We start from the raw sequence: 22,358 nt of genomic DNA on the forward strand, positions 1-22,358 counted from the left end.
TTGTGGGAGAAGGAGCCGGACGTTTGCCTTCTCGGCAAGAGGCTCTGCCGCGGCCGAGCGCCATGAGATCTTGCGTCTCTGGGAAAGCACAGATCCCCACTGCTGCTGTGCCTGTAGATAGTGCGCCAAGGCATCGTGAAGAGCAGCAAGAGCTTTCAGGGCTGGGCCCTTCCTTGTGGGAGAAGGAGCCGGACATTTGCCTTTTCGGCAAGAGGCTCCGCCGCGGCCGAGCGCCATGAGATGTTGCGTCTCTGGGAAAGCACAGATCCCCACTGCTGTTGTGGCTGTCGATAGGGCGACAAGGCACCGTGAAGAGCAGCAAGAGCTTTCAGGGCTGGGCCCTTCCTTGTGGGAGAAGGAGCCGGACGTTTGCCTTCTCGGCAAGAGGCTCTGCCGCGGCCGAGCGCCATGAGATGTTGCGTCTCTGGGAAAGCACAGATCCCCACTGCTGTTGTGCCTGTAGATAGGGCGCCAAGGCACCGTGAAGAGCAGCAAGAGCTTTCAGGGCTGGGCCCTTCCTTGTGGGAGAAGGAGCCGGACGTTTGCCTTTTCGGCATGAGGCTCTGCCGCGGCCGAGCGCCATGAGATCTTGCGTCTCTGGGAAAGCACAGATCCCCACTGCTGCTGTGCCTGTAGATAGTGCGCCAAGGCATCGTGAAGAGCAGCAAGAGCTTTCAGGGCTGGGCCCTTCCTTGTGGGAGAAGGAGCCGGACGTTTGCCTTTTCGGCAAGACGCTCTGCCGCGGCCGAGCGCCATGAGATCTTGCGTCTCTGTGAAAGCACAGATCCCCACTGCTGTTGTGCCTGTCGATAGGGCGCCAAGGAACCGTGAAGAGCAGCAACAGCTTTCAGGGCTGGGCCCTTCCTTGTGGGAGAAGGAGCCGGACGTTTGCCTTTTCGGCAAGAGGCTCTGCCGCGGCCGAGCGCCATGAGATGTTGCGTCTCTGGGAAAGCACAGATCCCCACTGCTTTTGTTCCTGTCGATAGGGCGCCAAGGCACCGTGAAGAGCAGCAACAGCTTTCAGGGCTGGGCCCTTCCTTGTGGGAGAAGGAGCAGGACGTTTGCCTTCTCGGCAAGAGGCTCTGCCGCGGCCGAGCGCCATGAGATCTTGCGTCTCTGGGAAAGCACAGTTCCCCACTGCTATTTTGCCTGTAGATAGGGCGCCAAGGCACCGTGAAGAGCAGCAAGAGCTTTCAGGGCTGGGCCCTTCCTTGTGGGAGAAGGAGCCGGACGTTTGCCTTCTCGGCAAGAGGCTCTGCCACGGCCGAGCGCCATGAGATGTTGCGTCTCTGGGAAAGCACAGATCCCCACTGCTGTTGTGCCTGTAGATAGTGCGCCAAGGCACCGTGAAGAGCAGCAAGAGCTTTCAGGGCTGTGCCCTTCCTTGTGGGAGAAGGAGCCGGACGTTTGCATTTTCGGCAAGAGGCTCGGCCGCGGCCGAGCGCCATGAGATGTTGCGTCTCTGGGAAAGCACAGATCCCCACTGCTGTTGTGGCTGTCGATAGGGCGCCAAGGCACCGTGAAGAGCAGCAAGAGCTTTCAGGGCTGGGCCCTTCCTTGTGGGAGAAGGAGCCGGACGTTTGCCTTCTCGGCAAGAGGCTCTGCCGCGGCCGAGCGCCATGAGATCTTGCGTCTCTGGGAAAGCACAGATCCCCACTGCTGTTGTGCCTGTAGATAGGGCGCCAAGGCACTGTGAAGAGCAGCAAGAGCTTTCAGGGCTGGGCCCTTCCTTGTGGGAGAAGGAGCCGGACGTTTGCCTTTTCGGCATGAGGCTCTGCCGCGGCCGAGCGCCATGAGATCTTGCGTCTCTGGGAAAGCACAGATCCCCACTGCTGCTGTGCCTGTAGATAGTGCGCCAAGGCACCGTGAAGAGCAGCAAGAGCTTTCAGGGCTGGGCCCTTCCTTGTGGGAGAAGGAGCCGGACGTTTGCCTTTTCGGCAAGAGGCTCTGCCGCGGCCGAGCGCCATGAGATGTTGCGTCTCTGGGAAAGCACAGATCCCCACTGCTGTTGTGCCTGTCGATAGGGCGCCAAGGCACCGTGAAGAGCAGCAAGATCTTTCAGGGCTGGGCCCTTCCTTGTGGGAGAAGGAGCCGGACGTTTGCCTTTTCGGCAAGAGGCTCTGCCGCGGCGGAGCGCCATGAGATGTTGCGTCTCTGGGAAAGCACAGTTCCCCACTGCTATTTTGCCTGTAGATAGGGCGCCAAGGCACCGTGAAGAGCAGCAAGAGCTTTCAGGGCTGTGCCCTTCCTTGTGGGAGAAGGAGCCGGACGTTTGCCTTCTCGGCAAGAGGCTCTGCCGCGGTCGAGCGCCATGAGATCTTGCGTCTCTGGGAAAGCACAGATCCCCACTGCTGCTGTGCCTGTAGATAGTGCGCCAAGGCATCGTGAAGAGCAGCAAGAGCTTTCAGGGCTGGGCCCTTCCTTGTGGGAGAAGGAGCCGGACGTTTGCCTTTTCGGCAAGAGGCTCCGCCGCGGCCGAGCGCCATGAGATGTTGCGTCTCTGGGAAAGCACAGATCCCCACTGCTGTTGTGGCTGTCGATAGGGCGCCAAGGCACCGTGAAGAGCAGCAAGAGCTTTCAGGGCTGGGCCCTTCCTTGTGGGAGAAGGAGCCGGACGTTTGCCTTCTCGGCAAGAGGCTCTGCCGCGGCCGAGCGCCATGAGATGTTGCGTCTCTGGGAAAGCACAGATCCCCACTGCTGTTGTGCCTGTAGATAGGGCGCCAAGGCACCGTGAAGAGCAGCAAGAGCTTTCAGGGCTGGGCCCTTCCTTGTGGGAGAAGGAGCCGGACGTTTGCCTTTTCGGCATGAGGCTCTGCCGCGGCCGAGCGCCATGAGATCTTGCGTCTCTGGGAAAGCACAGATCCCCACTGCTGCTGTGCCTGTAGATAGTGCGCCAAGGCATCGTGAAGAGCAGCAAGAGCTTTCAGGGCTGGGCCCTTCCTTGTGGGAGAAGGAGCCGGACGTTTGCCTTTTCGGCAAGACGCTCTGCCGCGGCCGAGCGCCATGAGATCTTGCGTCTCTGTGAAAGCACAGATCCCCACTGCTGTTGTGCCTGTCGATAGGGCGCCAAGGAACCGTGAAGAGCAGCAACAGCTTTCAGGGCTGGGCCCTTCCTTGTGGGAGAAGGAGCCGGACGTTTGCCTTTTCGGCAAGAGGCTCTGCCGCGGCCGAGCGCCATGAGATGTTGCGTCTCTGGGAAAGCACAGATCCCCACTGCTGTTGTGCCTGTAGATAGGGCGCCAAGGCACCGTGAAGAGCAGCAAGAGCTTTCAGGGCTGGACCCTTCCTTGTGGGAGAAGGAGCCGGACGTTTGCCTTTTCGGCAAGAGGCTCTGCCGCGGCCGAGCGCCATGAGATGTTGCGTCTCTGGGAAAGCACAGATCCCCACTGCTGTTGTGCCTGTAGATAGTGCGCCAAGGGTAGGTGAAGAGCAGCAAGAGCTTTCAAGGGCTGGGCCCTTCCTTGTGGGAGAAGGAGCCGGACGTTTGCCTTCTCGGCAAGAGGCTCTGCCGCGGTCGAGCGCCATGAGATCTTGCGTCTCTGGGAAAGCACAGATCCCCACTGCTGTTTTGCCTGTAGATTCGGTGCCAAGGGTAGGTGAAGAGCAGCAAGAGCTTTCAGGGCTGTGCCCTTCCTTGTGGGAGAAGGAGCCGGACGTTTGCCTTCTCGGCAAGAGGTTCTGCCATGGCCGAGCGCCATGAGATCTTGCGTCTCTGGGAAAGCACAGATCCCCACTGCTGTTGTGCCTGTAGATAGGGCGCCAAGGCACTGTGAAGAGCAGCAAGAGCTTTCAGGGCTGGGCCCTTCCTTGTGGGAGAAGGAGCCGGACGTTTGCCTTCTCGGCAAGAGGCTCTGCCACGGCCGAGCGCCATGAGATGTTGCGTCTCTGGGAAAGCACAGATCCCCACTGCTGTTGTGCCTGTAGATAGTGCGCCAAGGCACCGTGAAGAGCAGCAAGAGCTTTCAGGGCTGTGCCCTTCCTTGTGGGAGAAGGAGCCGGACGTTTGCATTTTCGGCAAGAGGCTCGGCCGCGGCCGAGCGCCATGAGATGTTGCGTCTCTGGGAAAGCACAGATCCCCACTGCTGTTGTGGCTGTCGATAGGGCGCCAAGGCACCGTGAAGAGCAGCAAGAGCTTTCAGGGCTGGGCCCTTCCTTGTGGGAGAAGGAGCCGGACGTTTGCCTTCTCGGCAAGAGGCTCTGCCGCGGCCGAGCGCCATGAGATCTTGCGTCTCTGGGAAAGCACAGATCCCCACTGCTGTTGTGCCTGTAGATAGGGCGCCAAGGCACTGTGAAGAGCAGCAAGAGCTTTCAGGGCTGGGCCCTTCCTTGTGGGAGAAGGAGCCGGACGTTTGCCTTTTCGGCATGAGGCTCTGCCGCGGCCGAGCGCCATGAGATCTTGCGTCTCTGGGAAAGCACAGATCCCCACTGCTGCTGTGCCTGTAGATAGTGCGCCAAGGCACCGTGAAGAGCAGCAAGAGCTTTCAGGGCTGGGCCCTTCCTTGTGGGAGAAGGAGCCGGACGTTTGCCTTTTCGGCAAGAGGCTCTGCCGCGGCCGAGCGCCATGAGATGTTGCGTCTCTGGGAAAGCACAGATCCCCACTGCTGTTGTGCCTGTCGATAGGGCGCCAAGGCACCGTGAAGAGCAGCAAGATCTTTCAGGGCTGGGCCCTTCCTTGTGGGAGAAGGAGCCGGACGTTTGCCTTTTCGGCAAGAGGCTCTGCCGCGGCGGAGCGCCATGAGATGTTGCGTCTCTGGGAAAGCACAGTTCCCCACTGCTATTTTGCCTGTAGATAGGGCGCCAAGGCACCGTGAAGAGCAGCAAGAGCTTTCAGGGCTGTGCCCTTCCTTGTGGGAGAAGGAGCCGGACGTTTGCCTTCTCGGCAAGAGGCTCTGCCGCGGCCGAGCGCCATGAGATCTTGCGTCTCTGGGAAAGCACAGATCCCCACTGCTGCTGTGCCTGTAGATAGTGCGCCAAGGCATCGTGAAGAGCAGCAAGAGCTTTCAGGGCTGGGCCCTTCCTTGTGGGAGAAGGAGCCGGACGTTTGCCTTTTCGGCAAGAGGCTCCGCCGCGGCCGAGCGCCATGAGATGTTGCGTCTCTGGGAAAGCACAGATCCCCACTGCTGTTGTGGCTGTCGATAGGGCGCCAAGGCACCGTGAAGAGCAGCAAGAGCTTTCAGGGCTGGGCCCTTCCTTGTGGGAGAAGGAGCCGGACGTTTGCCTTCTCGGCAAGAGGCTCTGCCGCGGCCGAGCGCCATGAGATGTTGCGTCTCTGGGAAAGCACAGATCCCCACTGCTGTTGTGCCTGTAGATAGGGCGCCAAGGCACCGTGAAGAGCAGCAAGAGCTTTCAGGGCTGGGCCCTTCCTTGTGGGAGAAGGAGCCGGACGTTTGCCTTTTCGGCATGAGGCTCTGCCGCGGCCGAGCGCCATGAGATCTTGCGTCTCTGGGAAAGCACAGATCCCCACTGCTGCTGTGCCTGTAGATAGTGCGCCAAGGCATCGTGAAGAGCAGCAAGAGCTTTCAGGGCTGGGCCCTTCCTTGTGGGAGAAGGAGCCGGACGTTTGCCTTTTCGGCAAGACGCTCTGCCGCGGCCGAGCGCCATGAGATCTTGCGTCTCTGTGAAAGCACAGATCCCCACTGCTGTTGTGCCTGTCGATAGGGCGCCAAGGAACCGTGAAGAGCAGCAACAGCTTTCAGGGCTGGGCCCTTCCTTGTGGGAGAAGGAGCCGGACGTTTGCCTTTTCGGCAAGAGGCTCTGCCGCGGCCGAGCGCCATGAGATGTTGCGTCTCTGGGAAAGCACAGATCCCCACTGCTGTTGTGCCTGTAGATAGGGCGCCAAGGCACCGTGAAGAGCAGCAAGAGCTTTCAGGGCTGGACCCTTCCTTGTGGGAGAAGGAGCCGGACGTTTGCCTTCTCGGCAAGAGGCTCTGCCGCGGCCGAGCGCCATGAGATGTTGCGTCTCTGGGAAAGCACAGATCCCCACTGCTGTTGTGCCTGTAGATAGTGCGCCAAGGCACCGTGAAGAGCAGCAAGAGCTTTCAGGGCTGTGCCCTTCCTTGTGGGAGAAGGAGCCGGACGTTTGATTTTCGGCAAGAGGCTCGGCCGCGGCCGAGCGCCATGAGATGTTGCGTCTCTGGGAAAGCACAGATCCCCACTGCTGTTGTGGCTGTCGATAGGGCGCCAAGGCACCGTGAAGAGCAGCAAGAGCTTTCAGGGCTGGGCCCTTCCTTGTGGGAGAAGGAGCCGGACGTTTGCCTTCTCGGCAAGAGGCTCTGCCGCGGCCGAGCGCCATGAGATCTTGCGTCTCTGGGAAAGCACAGATCCCCACTGCTGTTGTGCCTGTAGATAGGGCGCCAAGGCACCGTGAAGAGCAGCAAGAGCTTTCAGGGCTGGGCCCTTCCTTGTGGGAGAAGGAGCCGGACGTTTGCCTTTTCGGCATGAGGCTCTGCCGCGGCCGAGCGCCATGAGATGTTGCGTCTCTGGGAAAGCACAGATCCCCACTGCTGTTGTGCCTGTAGATAGTGCGCCAAGGGTAGGTGAAGAGCAGCAAGAGCTTTCAGGGCTGGGCCCTTCCTTGTGGGAGAAGGAGCAGGACGTTTGCCTTCTCGGCAAGAGGCTCTGCCGCGGCCGAGCGCCATGAGATCTTGCGTCTCTGGGAAAGCACAGTTCCCCACTGCTATTTTGCCTGTAGATAGGGCGCCAAGGCACCGTGAAGAGCAGCAAGAGCTTTCAGGGCTGGGCCCTTCCTTGTGGGAGAAGGAGCCGGACGTTTGCCTTCTCGGCAAGAGGCTCTGCCGCGGCCGAGCGCCATGAGATGTTGCGTCTCTGGGAAAGCACAGATCCCCACTGCTGTTGTGCCTGTAGATAGTGCGCCAAGGCACCGTGAAGAGCAGCAAGAGCTTTCAGGGCTGTGCCCTTCCTTGTGGGAGAAGGAGCCGGACGTTTGATTTTCGGCAAGAGGCTCGGCCGCGGCCGAGCACCATGAGATGTTGCGTCTCTGGGAAAGCACAGATCCCCACTGCTGTTGTGGCTGTCGATAGGGCGCCAAGGCACCGTGAAGAGCAGCAAGAGCTTTCAGGGCTGGGCCCTTCCTTGTGGGAGAAGGAGCCGGACGTTTGCCTTCTCGGCAAGAGGCTCTGCCGCGGCCGAGCGCCATGAGATCTTGCGTCTCTGGGAAAGCACAGATCCCCACTGCTGTTGTGCCTGTAGATAGGGCGCCAAGGCACCGTGAAGAGCAGCAAGAGCTTTCAGGGCTGGGCCCTTCCTTGTGGGAGAAGGAGCCGGACGTTTGCCTTTTCGGCATGAGGCTCTGCCGCGGCCGAGCGCCATGAGATGTTGCGTCTCTGGGAAAGCACAGATCCCCACTGCTGCTGTGCCTGTAGATAGGGCGCCAAGGCACCGTGAAGAGCAGCAAGATCTTTCAGGGCTGGGCCCTTCCTTGTGGGAGAAGGAGCCGGACGTTTGCCTTTTCGGCAAGAGGCTCTGCCGCGGCGGAGCGCCATGAGATGTTGCGTCTCTGGGAAAGCACAGTTCCCCACTGCTATTTTGCCTGTAGATAGGGCGCCAAGGCACCGTGAAGAGCAGCAAGAGCTTTCAGGGCTGTGCCCTTCCTTGTGGGAGAAGGAGCCGGACGTTTGCCTTCTCGGCAAGAGGCTCTGCCGCGGCCGAGCGCCATGAGATCTTGCGTCTCTGGGAAAGCACAGATCCCCACTGCTGCTGTGCCTGTAGATAGTGCGCCAAGGCATCGTGAAGAGCAGCAAGAGCTTTCAGGGCTGGGCCCTTCCTTGTGGGAGAAGGAGCCGGACGTTTGCCTTTTCGGCAAGAGGCTCCGCCGCGGCCGAGCGCCATGAGATGTTGCGTCTCTGGGAAAGCACAGATCCCCACTGCTGTTGTGGCTGTCGATAGGGCGCCAAGGCACCGTGAAGAGCAGCAAGAGCTTTCAGGGCTGGGCCCTTCCTTGTGGGAGAAGGAGCCGGACGTTTGCCTTCTCGGCAAGAGGCTCTGCCGCGGCCGAGCGCCATGAGATGTTGCGTCTCTGGGAAAGCACAGATCCCCACTGCTGTTGTGCCTGTAGATAGGGCGCCAAGGCACCGTGAAGAGCAGCAAGAGCTTTCAGGGCTGGGCCCTTCCTTGTGGGAGAAGGAGCCGGACGTTTGCCTTTTCGGCATGAGGCTCTGCCGCGGCCGAGCGCCATGAGATCTTGCGTCTCTGGGAAAGCACAGATCCCCACTGCTGCTGTGCCTGTAGATAGTGCGCCAAGGCATCGTGAAGAGCAGCAAGAGCTTTCAGGGCTGGGCCCTTCCTTGTGGGAGAAGGAGCCGGACGTTTGCCTTTTTGGCAAGACGCTCTGCCGCGGCCGAGCGCCATGAGATCTTGCGTCTCTGTGAAAGCACAGATCCCCACTGCTGTTGTGCCTGTCGATAGGGCGCCAAGGAACCGTGAAGAGCAGCAACAGCTTTCAGGGCTGGGCCCTTCCTTGTGGGAGAAGGAGCCGGACGTTTGCCTTTTCGGCAAGAGGCTCTGCCGCGGCCGAGCGCCATGAGATGTTGCGTCTCTGGGAAAGCACAGATCCCCACTGCTGTTGTGCCTGTAGATAGGGCGCCAAGGCACCGTGAAGAGCAGCAAGAGCTTTCAGGGCTGGACCCTTCCTTGTGGGAGAAGGAGCCGGACGTTTGCCTTTTCGGCAAGAGGCTCTGCCGCGGCCGAGCGCCATGAGATGTTGCGTCTCTGGGAAAGCACAGATCCCCACTGCTGTTGTGCCTGTAGATAGTGCGCCAAGGGTAGGTGAAGAGCAGCAAGAGCTTTCAGGGCTGGGCCCTTCCTTGTGGGAGAAGGAGCCGGACGTTTGCCTTCTCGGCAAGAGGCTCTGCCGCGGTCGAGCGCCATGAGATCTTGCGTCTCTGGGAAAGCACAGATCCCCACTGCTGTTGTGCCTGTAGATAGTGCGCCAAGGGTAGGTGAAGAGCAGCAAGAGCTTTCAGGGCTGGGCCCTTCCTTGTGGGAGAAGGAGCCGGACGTTTACATTTTCGGCAAGAGGCTGTGCCGCGGCCGAGCGCCATGAGATGTTGTGTCTCTGGGAAAGCACAGATCCCCACTGCTTTTGTTCCTGTCGATAGGGCGCCAAGGCACCGTGAAGAGCAGCAACAGCTTTCAGGGCTGGGCCCTTCCTTGTGGGAGAAGGAGCAGGACGTTTGCCTTCTCGGCAAGAGGCTCTGCCGCGGCCGAGCGCCATGAGATCTTGCGTCTCTGGGAAAGCACAGTTCCCCACTGCTATTTTGCCTGTAGATAGGGCGCCAAGGCACCGTGAAGAGCAGCAAGAGCTTTCAGGGCTGGGCCCTTCCTTGTGGGAGAAGGAGCCGGACGTTTGCCTTCTCGGCAAGAGGCTCTGCCGCGGCCGAGCGCCATGAGATGTTGCGTCTCTGGGAAAGCACAGATCCCCACTGCTGTTGTGCCTGTAGATAGTGCGCCAAGGCACCGTGAAGAGCAGCAAGAGCTTTCAGGGCTGTGCCCTTCCTTGTGGGAGAAGGAGCCGGACGTTTGATTTTCGGCAAGAGGCTCGGCCGCGGCCGAGCGCCATGAGATGTTGCGTCTCTGGGAAAGCACAGATCCCCACTGCTGTTGTGGCTGTCGATAGGGCGCCAAGGCACCGTGAAGAGCAGCAAGAGCTTTCAGGGCTGGGCCCTTCCTTGTGGGAGAAGGAGCCGGACGTTTGCCTTCTCGGCAAGAGGCTCTGCCGCGGCCGAGCGCCATGAGATCTTGCGTCTCTGGGAAAGCACAGATCCCCACTGCTGTTGTGCCTGTAGATAGGGCGCCAAGGCACCGTGAAGAGCAGCAAGAGCTTTCAGGGCTGGGCCCTTCCTTGTGGGAGAAGGAGCCGGACGTTTGCCTTTTCGGCATGAGGCTCTGCCGCGGCCGAGCGCCATGAGATGTTGCGTCTCTGGGAAAGCACAGATCCCCACTGCTGCTGTGCCTGTAGATAGGGCGCCAAGGCACCGTGAAGAGCAGCAAGAGCTTTCAGGGCTGGGCCCTTCCTTGTGGGAGAAGGAGCCGGACGTTTGCCTTTTCGGCAAGAGGCTCTGCCGCGGCCGAGCGCCATGAGATCTTGCGTCTCTGCGAAAGCACATATCCCCACTGCTGTTGTGCCTGTCAATAGGGCGCCAAGGAACCGTGAAGAGCAGCAACAGCTTTCAGGGCTGGGCCCTTCCTTGTGGGAGAAGGAGCCGGACGTTTGCCTTTTCGGCAAGAGGCTCTGCCGCGGCCGAGCGCCATGAGATGTTGCGTCTCTGGGAAAGCACAGATCCCCACTGCTGTTGTGCCTGTAGATAGGGCGCCAAGGGTAGGTGAAGACCAGCAAGAGCTTTCAGGGCTGTGCCCTTCCTTGTGGGAGAAGGAGCCGGACGTTTACCTTTTCGGCAAGAGGCTGTGCCGCGGCCGAGCGCCATGAGATGTTGTGTCTCTGGGAAAGCACAGATCCCCACTGCTTTTGTTCCTGTCGATAGGGCGCCAAGGCACCGTGAAGAGCAGCAACAGCTTTCAGGGCTGGGCCCTTCATTGTGGGAGAAGGAGCAGGACGTTTGCCTTCTCGGCAAGAGGCTCTGCCGCGGCCGAGCGCCATGAGATGTTGCGTCTCTGGGAAAGCACAGTTCCGCACTGCTATTTTGCCTGTAGATAGGGCGCCAAGGCACCGTGAAGAGCAGCAAGAGCTTTCAGGGCTGGGCCCTTCCTTGTGGGAGAAGGAGCCGGACGTTTGCCTTTTCGGCAAGAGGTTCTGCCGCGGGCCAGAGCGCCATGAGATGTTGCGTCTCTGGGAAAGCACAGATCCCCACTGCTGTTGTGCCTGTAGATAGGGCGCCAAGGCACCGTGAAGAGCAGCAAGAGCTTTCAGGGCTGGGCCCTTCCTTGTGGGAGAAGGAGCCGGACGTTTGCCTTTTTGGCAAGAGGCCCTGCCATGGCCGAGCGCCATGAGATGTTGCGTCTCTGGGAAAGCACAGATCCCCACTGCTGTTGTGCCTGTAGATAGGGCGCCAAGGCACTGTGAAGAGCAGCAACAGCTTTCAGGGCTGGGCCCTTCCTTGTGGGAGAAGGAGCCGGACGTTTGCCTTCTCGGCAAGAGGCTCTGCCGCGGCCGAGCGCCATGAGATGTTGCGTCTCTGGGAAAGCACAGATCCCCACTGCTGCTGTGCCTGTAGATAGTGCGCCAAGGCACCGTGAAGAGCAGCAAGAGCTTTCAGGGCTGTGCCCTTCCTTGTGGGAGAAGGAGCCGGACGTTTGCATTTTCGGCAAGAGGCTCGGCCGCGGCCGAGCGCCATGAGATGTTGCGTCTCTGGGAAAGCACAGATCCCCACTGCTGTTGTGGCTGTCGATAGGGCGCCAAGGCACCGTGAAGAGCAGCAAGAGCTTTCAGGGCTGGGCCCTTCCTTGTGGGAGAAGGAGCCGGACGTTTGCCTTTTCGGCAAGAGGCTCTGCCGCGGCCGAGCGCCATGAGATCTTGTGTCTCTGGGAAAGCACAGATCCCCACTGCTGTTGTTCCTGTCGATAGGGCGCCAAGGCACCGTGAAGAGCAGCAAGAGCTTTCAGGGCTGGGACCTTGCTTGTTGGGGAATGAGCAGGACGTTTGCCTTTTTGGCAAGAGGCTCTGCCGCGGCCGAGCGCCATGAGATGTTGCGTCTCTGGGAAAGCACAGATCCCCACTGCTGTTGTGCCTGTAGATAGGGCGCCAAGGCACCGTGAAGAGCAGCAAGAGCTTTCAGGGCTGGACCCTTCCTTGTGGGAGAAGGAGCCGGACGTTTGCCTTTTCGGCAAGAGGCTCTGCCGCGGCCGAGCGCCATGAGATGTTGCGTCTCTGGGAAAGCACAGATCCCCACTGCTGTTGTGCCTGTAGATAGTGCGCCAAGGGTAGGTGAAGAGCAGCAAGAGCTTTCAGGGCTGGGCCCTTCCTTGTGGGAGAAGGAGCCGGACGTTTGCCTTCTCGGCAAGAGGCTCTGCCGCGGTCGAGCGCCATGAGATCTTGCGTCTCTGGGAAAGCACAGATCCCCACTGCTGTTGTGCCTGTAGATAGTGCGCCAAGGGTAGGTGAAGAGCAGCAAGAGCTTTCAGGGCTGGGCCCTTCCTTGTGGGAGAAGGAGCCGGACGTTTACATTTTCGGCAAGAGGCTGTGCCGCGGCCGAGCGCCATGAGATGTTGTGTCTCTGGGAAAGCACAGATCCCCACTGCTTTTGTTCCTGTCGATAGGGCGCCAAGGCACCGTGAAGAGCAGCAACAGCTTTCAGGGCTGGGCCCTTCCTTGTGGGAGAAGGAGCAGGACGTTTGCCTTCTCGGCAAGAGGCTCTGCCGCGGCCGAGCGCCATGAGATCTTGCGTCTCTGGGAAAGCACAGATCCCCACTGCTGTTGTGCCTGTAGATAGTGCGCCAAGGCACCGTGAAGAGCAGCAAGAGCTTTCAGGGCTGTGCCCTTCCTTGTGGGAGAAGGAGCCGGACGTTTGCCTTTTCGGCAAGAGGCTCGGCCGCGGCCGAGCGCCATGAGATGTTGCGTCTCTGGGAAAGCACAGATCCCCACTGCTGTTGTGCCTGTAGATAGGGCGCCAAGGCACCGTGAAGAGCAGCAAGAGCTTTCAGGGCTGGGCCCTTCCTTGTGGGAGAAGGAGCAGGACGTTTGCCTTCTCGGCAAGAGGCTCTGCCGCGGCCGAGCGCCATGAGATCTTGCGTCTCTGGGAAAGCACAGATCCCCACTGCTGTTGTGCCTGTAGATAGGGCGCCAAGGCACCGTGAAGAGCAGCAAGAGCTTTCAGGGCTGGGCCCTTCCTTGTGGGAGAAGGAGCCGGACGTTTGCCTTTTCGGCATGAGGCTCTGCCGCGGCCGAGCGCCATGAGATGTTGCGTCTCTGGGAAAGCACAGATCCCCACTGCTGCTGTGCCTGTAGATAGGGCGCCAAGGCACCGTGAAGAGCAGCAAGAGCTTTCAGGGCTGGGCCCTTCCTTGTGGGAGAAGGAGCCGGACGTTTGCATTTTCGGCAAGAGGCTCTGCCGCGGCCGAGCGCCATGAGATCTTGCGTCTCTGCGAAAGCACATATCCCCACTGCTGTTGTGCCTGTCGATAGGGCGCCAAGGAACCGTGAAGAGCAGCAACAGCTTTCAGGGCTGGGCCCTTCCTTGTGGGAGAAGGAGCCGGACGTTTGCCTTTTCGGCAAGAGGCTCTGCCGCGGCCGAGCGCCATGAGATGTTGCGTCTCTGGGAAAGCACAGATCCCCACTGCTGTTGTGCCTGTAGATAGGGCGCCAAGGGTAGGTGAAGACCAGCAAGAGCTTTCAGGGCTGTGCCCTTCCTTGTGGGAGAAGGAGCCGGACGTTTGCCTTTTCGGCAAGAGGCTGTGCCGCGGCCGAGCGCCATGAGATGTTGTGTCTCTGGGAAAGCACAGATCCCCACTGCTGTTGTTCCTGTCGATAGGGCGCCAAGGCACCGTGAAGAGCAGCAACAGCTTTCAGGGCTGGGCCCTTCATTGTGGGAGAAGGAGCAGGACGTTTGCCTTCTCGGCAAGAGGCTCTGCCGCGGCCGAGCGCCATGAGATGTTGCGTCTCTGGGAAAGCACAGTTCCGCACTGCTATTTTGCCTGTAGATAGGGCGCCAAGGCACCGTGAAGAGCAGCAAGAGCTTTCAGGGCTGGGCCCTTCCTTGTGGAAGAAGGAGCCGGACGTTTGCCTTCTCGGCAAGAGGCTCTGCCGCGGCCGAGCGCCATGAGATCTTGCGTCTCTGGGAAAGCACAGATCCCCACTGCGGCTGTGCCTGTAGATAGTGCGCCAAGGCATCGTGAAGAGAAGCAAGAGCTTTCAGGGCTGGGCCCTTCCTTGTGGGAGAATGAGCCGGACGTTTGCCTTTTCGGCAAGAGGTTCTGCCGCGGCCCGAGCGCCATGAGATGTTGCGTCTCTGGGAAAGCACAGATCCCCACTGCTGTTGTGCCTGTAGATAGGGCGCCAAGGCACCGTGAAGAGCAGCAAGAGCTTTCAGGGCTGGGCCCTTCCTTGTGGGAGAAGGAGCCGGACGTTTGCCTTTTTGGCAAGAGGCCCTGCCATGGCCGAGCGCCATGAGATGTTGCGTCTCTGGGAAAGCACAGATCCCCACTGCTGTTGTGCCTGTAGATAGGGCGCCAAGGCACTGTGAAGAGCAGCAACAGCTTTCAGGGCTGGGCCCTTCCTTGTGGGAGAAGGAGACGGACGTTTGCCTTCTCGGCAAGAGGCTCTGCCGCGGCCGAGCGCCATGAGATGTTGCGTCTCTGGGAAAGCACAGATCCCCACTGCTGCTGTGCCTGTAGATAGTGCGCCAAGGCACCGTGAAGAGCAGCAAGAGCTTTCAGGGCTGTGCCCTTCCTTGTGGGAGAAGGAGCCGGACGTTTGCATTTTCGGCAAGAGGCTCGGCCGCGGCCGAGCGCCATGAGATGTTGCGTCTCTGGGAAAGCACAGATCCCCACTGCTGTTGTGGCTGTCGATAGGGCGCCAAGGCACCGTGAAGAGCAGCAAGAGCTTTCAGGGCTGGGCCGTTCCTTGTGGGAGAAGGAGCCGGACGTTTGCCTTCTCGGCAAGAGGCTCTGCCGCGGCGGAGCGCCATGAGATGTTGCGTCTCTGGGAAAGCACAGATCCCCACTGCTGTTGTGCCTGTAGATAGGGCGCCAAGGCACCGTGAAGAGCAGCAAGAGCTTTCAGGGCTGGGCCCTTCCTTGTGGGAGAAGGAGACGGACGTTTGCCTTTTCGGCAAGAGGCTCTGCCGCGGCCGAGCGCCATGAGATGTTGCGTCTCTGGGAAAGCACAGATCCCCACTGCTGTTGTGCCTGTCGATAGGGCGCCAAGGCACCGTGAAGAGCAGAAAGATCTTTCAGGGCTGTGCCCTTCCTTGTGGGAGAAGGAGCCGGACGTTTGCCTGCTCGGCAAGAGGCTCTGCCGCGGCCGAGCGCCATGAGCATCTTGCGTCTCTGGGAAAGCACAGATCCCCACTGCTGTTGTGGCTGTCGATAGGGCGCCAAGGCACCGTGAAGAGCAGCAAGAGCTTTCAGGGCTGGGCCCTTCCTTGTGGGAGAAGGAGCCGGACGTTTGCCTTCTCGGCAAGAGGCTCTGCCGCGGCCGAGCGCCATGAGATGTTGCGTCTCTGGGAAAGCACAGATCCCCACTGCTGTTGTGCCTGTAGATAGGGTGCCAAGGCACCGTGAAGAGCAGCAAGAGCTTTCAGGGCTGGGCCCTTCCTTGTGGGAGAAGGAGCCGGACGTTTGCCTTTTCGGCATGAGGCTCTGCCCGCGGCCGAGGCGCCATGAGATCTTGCGTCTCTGGGAAAGCACAGATCCCCACTGCTGCTGTGCCTGTAGATAGTGCGCCAAGGCACCGTGAAGAGCAGCAAGAGCTTTCAGGGCTGGGCCCTTCCTTGTGGGAGAAGGAGCCGGACGTTTGCCTTTTCGGCAAGAGGTTCTGCCGCGGCCGAGCGCCATGAGATGTTGCGTCTCTGGGAAAGCACAGATCCCCACTGCTGTTGTGCCTGTCGATAGGGCGCCAAGGCACCGTGAAGAGCAGAAAGATCTTTCAGGGCTGGGCCCTTCCTTGTGGGAGAAGGAGCCGGACGTTTGCCTTTTCGGCAAGAGGCTCTGCCGCGGCGGAGCGCCATGAGATGTTGCGTCTCTGGGAAAGCACAGATCCCCACTGCTGTTGTGGCTGTCGATAGGGCCGCCAAGGCACCGTGAGAGCAGCAAGAGCTTTCAGGGCTGTGCCCTTCCTTGTGGGAGAAGGAGCCGGACGTTTGCCTTCTCGGCAAGAGGCTCTGCCGCGGCCGAGCGCCATGAGATGTTGCGTCTCTGGGAAAGCACAGATCCCCACACTGCTGCTGTGCCTGTAGATAGGGCGCCAAGGCACCGTGAAGAGCAGCAAGAGCTTTCAGGGCTGGGCCTTCCTTGTGGGAGAAGGAGCCGGACGTTTGCCTTTTCGGCAAGAGGTTCTGCCGCGGCCGAGCGCCATGAGATGTTGCGTCTCTGGGAAAGCACAGATCCCCACTGCTGTTGTGCCTGTCGATAGGGCGCCAAGGCACCGTGAAGAGCAGAAAGATCTTTCAGGGCTGGGCCCTTCCTTGTGGGAGAAGGAGCCGGACGTTTGCCTTTTCGGCAAGAGGCTCTGCCGCGGCGGAGCGCCATGAGATGTTGCGTCTCTGGGAAAGCACAGTTCCCCACTGCTATTTTGCCTGTAGATAGGGCGCCAAGGCACCGTGAAGAGCAGCAAGAGCTTTCAGGGCTGTGCCCTTCCTTGTGGGAGAAGGAGCCGGACGTGTTGCCTTCTCGGCAAGAGGCTCTGCCGCGGCCGAGCGCCATGAGATGTTGCGTCTCTGGGAAAGCACAGATCCCCACTGCTGCTGTGCCTGTAGATAGTGCGCCAAGGCATCGTGAAGAGCAGCAAGAGCTTTCAGGGCTGGGCCCTTCCTTGTGGGAGAAGGAGCCGGACGTTTGCCTTCTCGGCAAGAGGCTCTGCCGCGGCCGAGCGCCATGAGATGTTGCGTCTCTGGGAAAGCACAGATCCCCACTGCTGTTGTGCCTGTAGATAGGGCGCCAAGGCACACGTGAAGAGCAGCAAGAGCTTTCAGGGCTGGGCCCTTCCTTGTGGGAGAAGGAGCCGGACGTTTGCCTTTTCGGCATGAGGCTCTGCCGCGGCCGAGCGCCATGAGATCTTGCGTCTCTGGGAAAGCACAGATCCCCACTGCTGCTGTGCCTGTAGATAGTGCGCCAAGGCATCGTGAAGAGCAGCAAGGAGCTTTCAGGGCTGGGCCCTTCCTTGTGGGAGAAGGAGCCGGACGTTTGCCTTTTCGGCAAGACGCTCTGCCGCGGCCGAGCGCCATGAGATCTTGCGTCTCTGTGAAAGCCACAGATCCCCACTGCTGTTGTGCCTGTCGATAGGGCGCCAAGGAACCGTGAAGAGCAGCAACCAGCTTTCAGGGCGGGGCCCTTCCTTGTGGGAGAAGGAGCCGAGACGTTTGCCTTTTCGGCAAGAGGCTCTGCCGCGGCCGACTGCGCCATGAGATGTTGCGTCTCTGGGAAAGCACAGATCCCCACTGCTGTTGTGCCTGTAGATAGGGCGCCAAGGCACCGTGAAAGAGCAGCAAGAGCTTTCAGGGCTGGACCCCTTCCTTGTGGGAGAAGGAGCCGGACGTTTGCCTTCTCGGCAAGAGGCTCTGCCGCGGTCGAGCGCCATGAGATCTTGCGTCTCTGGGAAAGCACAGATCCCCACTGCTGTTGTGCCTGTAGATAGTGCGCCAAGGGTAGGTGAAGAGCAGCAAGAGCTTTCAGGGCTGGGCCTTCCTTGTGGGAGAAAGAGCCGGACGTTTACATTTCTCGGCAAGAGGCTGTGCCGCGGCCGAGCGCCATGAGATGTTGTGTCTCTGGGAAAGCACAGATCCCCACTGCTTTTGTTCCTGTCGATAGGGCGCCAAGGCACCGTGAAGAGCAGCAGACAGCTTTCAGGGCTGGGCCCTTCCTTGTGGGAGAAGGAGCAGGACGTTTGCCTTCTCGGCAAGAGGCTCTGCCGCGGCCGAGCGCCATGAGATCTTGCGTCTCTGGGAAAGCACAGTTCCCCACTGCTATTTTGCCTGTAGATAGGGCGCCAAGGCACCGTGAAGAGCAGCAAGAGCTTTCAGGGCTGTGCACCTTCCTTGTGGGAGAAGGAGCCGGCACGTTTGCCTTCCTCGGCAAGAGGTTCTGCAATGGCCGAGCGCCATGAGATCTTGCGTCTCTGGGAAAGCACAGATCCCCACTGCTGTTGTGCCCTGTAGATAGGGCGCCAAGGCACTGTGAAGAGCAGCAAGAGCTTTCAGGGCTGGGCCCTTCCTTGTGGGAGAAGGAGCCGGATGTTTGCCTTCTCGGCAAGAGGCTCTGCCGCGGCCGAGCGCCATGAGATGTTGCGTCTCTGGGAAAGCACAGATCCCCACTGCTGTTGTGCCTGTAGATAGTGCGCCAAGGCACCGTGAAGAGCAGCAAGAGCTTTCAGGGCTGTGCCCTTCCTTGTGGGAGAAGGAGCCGGACGTTTGCATTTTCGGCAAGAGGCTCGGCCGCGGCCGAGCGCCATGAGATGTTGCGTCTCTGGGAAAGCACAGATCCCCACTGCTGTTGTGGCTGTCGATAGGGCGCCAAGGCACCGTGAAGAGCAGCAAGAGCTTTCAGGGCTGGGCCCTTCCTTGTGGGAGAAGGAGCCGGACGTTTGCCTTCTCGGCAAGAGGCTCTGCCGCGGGCCGAGCGCCATGAGATCTTGCGTCTCTGGGAAAGCACAGATCCCCACTGCTGTTGTACCTGTAGATAGGGCCGCCAAGGCACCGTGAAGAGCAGCAAGAGCTTTCAGGGCTGGGCCCTTCCTTGTGGGAGAAGGAGCCGGACGTTTGCCTTTTTCGGCATGAGGCTCTGCCGCGGCCGAGCGCCATGAGATGTTGCGTCTCTGGGAAAGCACAGATCCCCCACTGCCTGCTGTGCCTGTAGATAGGGCGCCAAGGCAACCGTGAAGAGCAGCAAGAGCTTTCAGGGCTGGGCCCTTCCTTGTGGGAGAAGGAGCCGGACGTTTGCCTTTTCGGCAAGAGGCTCTGCCGCTGGGCCGAGCGCCATGAGATCTTGCGTCTCTGCGAAAGCACATATCCCCACTGCTGTTGTGCCTGTCAATAGGGCGCCAAGGAACCGTGAAGAGCAGCAACAGCTTTCAGGGCTGGGCCCTTCCTTGTGGGAGAAGGAGCCCGGACGTTTGCCTTTTCGGCAAGAGGCTCTGCCGCGGCCGAAGCGCCATGAGATGTTGCGTCTCTGGGAAAGCACAGATCCCCACTGCTGTTGTGCCTGTAGATAGGGCGCCAAGGGTAGGTGAAGACCAGCAAGAGCTTTCAGGGCTGTGCCCTTCCTTGTGGTGAGAAGGAGCCGAGACGTTTACCTTTTCGGCAAGAGGCTGTGCCGCGGCCGAGCGCCATGAGATGTTGTGTCTCTGGGAAAGCACAGATCCCCACTGCTTTTGTTCCTGTCGATAGGGCGCCAAGGGCACCGTGAAGAGCAGCAACAGCTTTCAGGGCTGGGCCCTTCATTGTGGGAGAAGGAGCAGGACGTTTGCCTTCTCGGCAAGAGGCTCTGCCTGCGGCCGACCGCGCCTGAGATGTTGCGTCTCTGGGAAAGCACAGTTCCGCATCTGCTATTTTGCCTGTAGATAGGGCGCCAAGGCACCGTGAAGAGCAGCAAGAGCTTCAGGGCTGGGCCCTTCCTTGTGGGGGAAGGAGCCGGACGTACTTGCCTTTTCGGCAAGAGGTTTCTGCCGCGGCTCCGAGCGCCATGAGATGTTGCGTCTCTGGGAAAGCACAGATCCCCACTGCTGTTGTGCCTGTAGATAAGGCGCCAAGGCCACCGTGAAAGAGCAGCAAGAGCTTTCAGGGCTGGGCCCTTCCCTTGTGGGAGAAGGAGCCGACGTTGCCTTTTTGGCAAGAGGCCCTGCCATGGCCGAGCGCCATGAGAATGTTGCGTCTCTGGGAAAGCACAGATCCCCACTGCTGTTGTGCCTGTAGATAGGCGCCAAGGCACTGTGAAGAGCAGCAACCAGCTTTCAGGGCTGGGCCCTTCCTTGTGGGAGAAGGAGCCGGACGTTTGCCTTCTCGGCATGAGGCTCTGCCGCGGCCGAGCGCCATGAGATGTTGCGTCTCTGGGAAAGCACAGATCCCCACTGCTGCTGTGTCCATGTAGATAGTGCGCCAAGGCACCGTGAAGAGCAGCAAGAGCTTTCAGGGCTGTGCCCTTCCTTGTGGAGGAGAAGGAGCCGGACGTTTGCATTTTCGGCAAGAGGCTCGGCCCTGCGGCCGAGGCGCCATGAGATGTTGCGTCTCTGGGAAAGCACAGATCCCCCACTGCTGTTGTAGCTGTCGATAGGGCGCCAAGGCACCGTGAAGAGCAGCAAGAGCTTTCAGGGCTGGGCCCTTCCTTGTGGGAGAAGGAGCCGGACGTTTGCCTTCTCGGCAAGAGGCTCTGCCGCGGCCGAGCGCCATGAGATCTTGCGTCCTCTGGGAAAGCACAGATCCCCACTGCTGTTGTGCCTGTTTTTTGGGCGCCAAGGGTAGGTGAAGAGCAGCACCAGCTTTCAGGGCTGGGCCCTTCCTTGTGGGAGAAGGAGCCGGACGTTTGCCTTTTCGGCAAGAGGTACTGCCGCGGCCGAGCGCCATGAGATGTTGCGTCTCTGGGAAAAGCACAGATCCCCACTGCTGTTGTGCCTGTCGATAGGGGCGCCAAGGCACCGTGAAGAGCAGCAAGAGCTTTCAGGGCTGTGCCCTTCCTTGTGGGAGAAGGAGCCGGACGTTTGCCTTTTCGGCAAGAAGCTCCGCCGCGGCCGGAGCGCCAATGAGATGTTGCGTCTCTGGGAAAGCACAGATCCCCACTGCTGTTGTGCCTGTTTTTTGGGCGCCAAGGGTAGGTGAAGAGCAGCACCAGCTTTCAGGGCTGGGCCCTTCCTTGTGGGAGAAGGAGCCGGACGTTTGCCTTTTCGGCAAGAGGTTCTGCCGCGGCCGAGCGCCCATGAGATGTTGCGTCTCTGGGAAAAGCACAGATCCCCACTGCTGTTGTCGCTGTCGATAGGGCGCCAAGGGCACCGTGAAGAGCAGCAAGATCTTTCAGGGCGTGGGCCCTTCCTTGTGGGAGAAGGAGCCGGACGTTTGCCTTTTCGGCAAGAGGCTCTGCCCGGCGGAGCGCCATGAGATGTTGCGTCTCTGGGAAAGCACAGTTCCCCACTGCTATTTTGCCTGTAGATAGGACGCCAAGGCACCGTGAAGAGCAGCAAGAGCTTTCAGGGCTGTGCCCTTCCTTGTGGGAGAAGGAGCCGGACGTTTGCCTTCTCGGCAAGAGGCTCTGCCGCGGCCGAGCGCCATGAGATCTTGCGTCCTCTGGGAAAGCACAGATCCCCCACTGCTGCTGTGCCTGTAGATAGTGCGCCAAGGCATCGTGAAGAGCAGCAAGAGCTTTCAGGGCTGGGCCCTTCCTTGTGGGAGAAGGAGCCGGAACGTTTGCCTTTTCGGCAAGAGGCTCCGCCGCGGCCGAGCGCCATGAGATGTTGCGTCTCTGGGAAAGCACAGATCCCCACTGCTGTTGTGGCTGTCGATAGGGCGCCAAGGCACCGTGAAGAGCAGCAAGAGCTTTCAGGGCTGGGCCCTTCCTTGTGGGAGAAGGAGCCGGACGTTTGCCTTCTCGGCAAGAGGCTCTGCCGCGGCCGAGCGCCATGAGATGTTGCGTCTCTGGGAAAGCACAGATCCCCACTGCTGTTGTGCCTGTAGATAAGGGCGCCAAGGCACCGTGAAGAGCAGCAAGAGCTTTCAGGGCTGGGCCCTTCCTTGTGGGAGAAGGAGCCGGACGTTTGCCTTTTCGGCATGAGGCTCTGCCGCGGGCCGAGCGCCATGAGATCTTGCGTCTCTGGGAAAGCACAGATCCCCACTGCTGCTGTGCCTGTAGATAGTGCGCCAAGGCATCGTGAAGAGCAGCAAGAGCTTTCAGGGCTGGGCCCTTCCTTGTGGAGAAGGAGCCGGACGTTTGCCTTTTCGGCAAGAGGCTCCGCCGCGGCCGAGCGCCATGAGAGATGTTGCGTCTCTGGGAAAAGCACAGATCCCCACTGCTGTTGTGCCTGTAGATAGGGCGCCAAGGGGTAGGGTGAAGAAGCAGCCACCAGCTTTCAGGGCTGGGCCCTTCCTTGTGGGAAAAGGAGCCGGGACGTTTGCCTTTTCGGCAAGAGGCTCTGCCGCGGCCGAGCGCCATGAGATGTTGCGTCTCTGGGAAAGCACAGATCCCCACTGCTGTTGTGCCTGTAGATAGGGCGCCAAGGCACCGTGAAGAGCAGCAAGAGCTTTCAGGGCTGGGCCCTTCCTTGTGGGAGAAGGAGCCGGGACGTTTGCCTTTTCGGCAAGAGGCTCTGCCGCGGCGGAGCGCCATGAGATGTTGCGTCTGCTGGGAAAGCACAGTTCCCCACTGCTATTTTGCCTGTAGATAGGGGCGCCAAGGCACCGTGAAGAGCAGCAAAGAGCTTTCAGGGCTGTGCCCTTCCTTGTGGGAGAAGGAGCCGGACGTTTGCCTTCTCGGCAAGAGGCTCTGCCGCGGCCGAGCGCCATGAGATGTTGCGTCTCTGGGAAAGCACAGATCCCCACTGCTGCTGTGCCTGTAGATAGTGCGCCAAGGCATCGTGAAGAGCAGCAAGAGCTTTCAGGGCTGGGCCCTTCCTTGTGGGAGAAGGAGCCGGACGTTTGCCTTTTCGGCAAGAGGCTCCGCCCGCGGCCGAGCGCCATGAGATGTTGCGTCTCTGGGAAAGCACAGATCCCCACTGCTGTTGTGCCTGTAGATAGGGCGCCAAGGGTAGGTAG

Source organism: Harpia harpyja, chromosome 13 (genome assembly GCF_026419915.1).
Source record: "Harpia harpyja isolate bHarHar1 chromosome 13, bHarHar1 primary haplotype, whole genome shotgun sequence".
NCBI lineage: Eukaryota > Metazoa > Chordata > Aves > Accipitriformes > Accipitridae > Harpia > Harpia harpyja.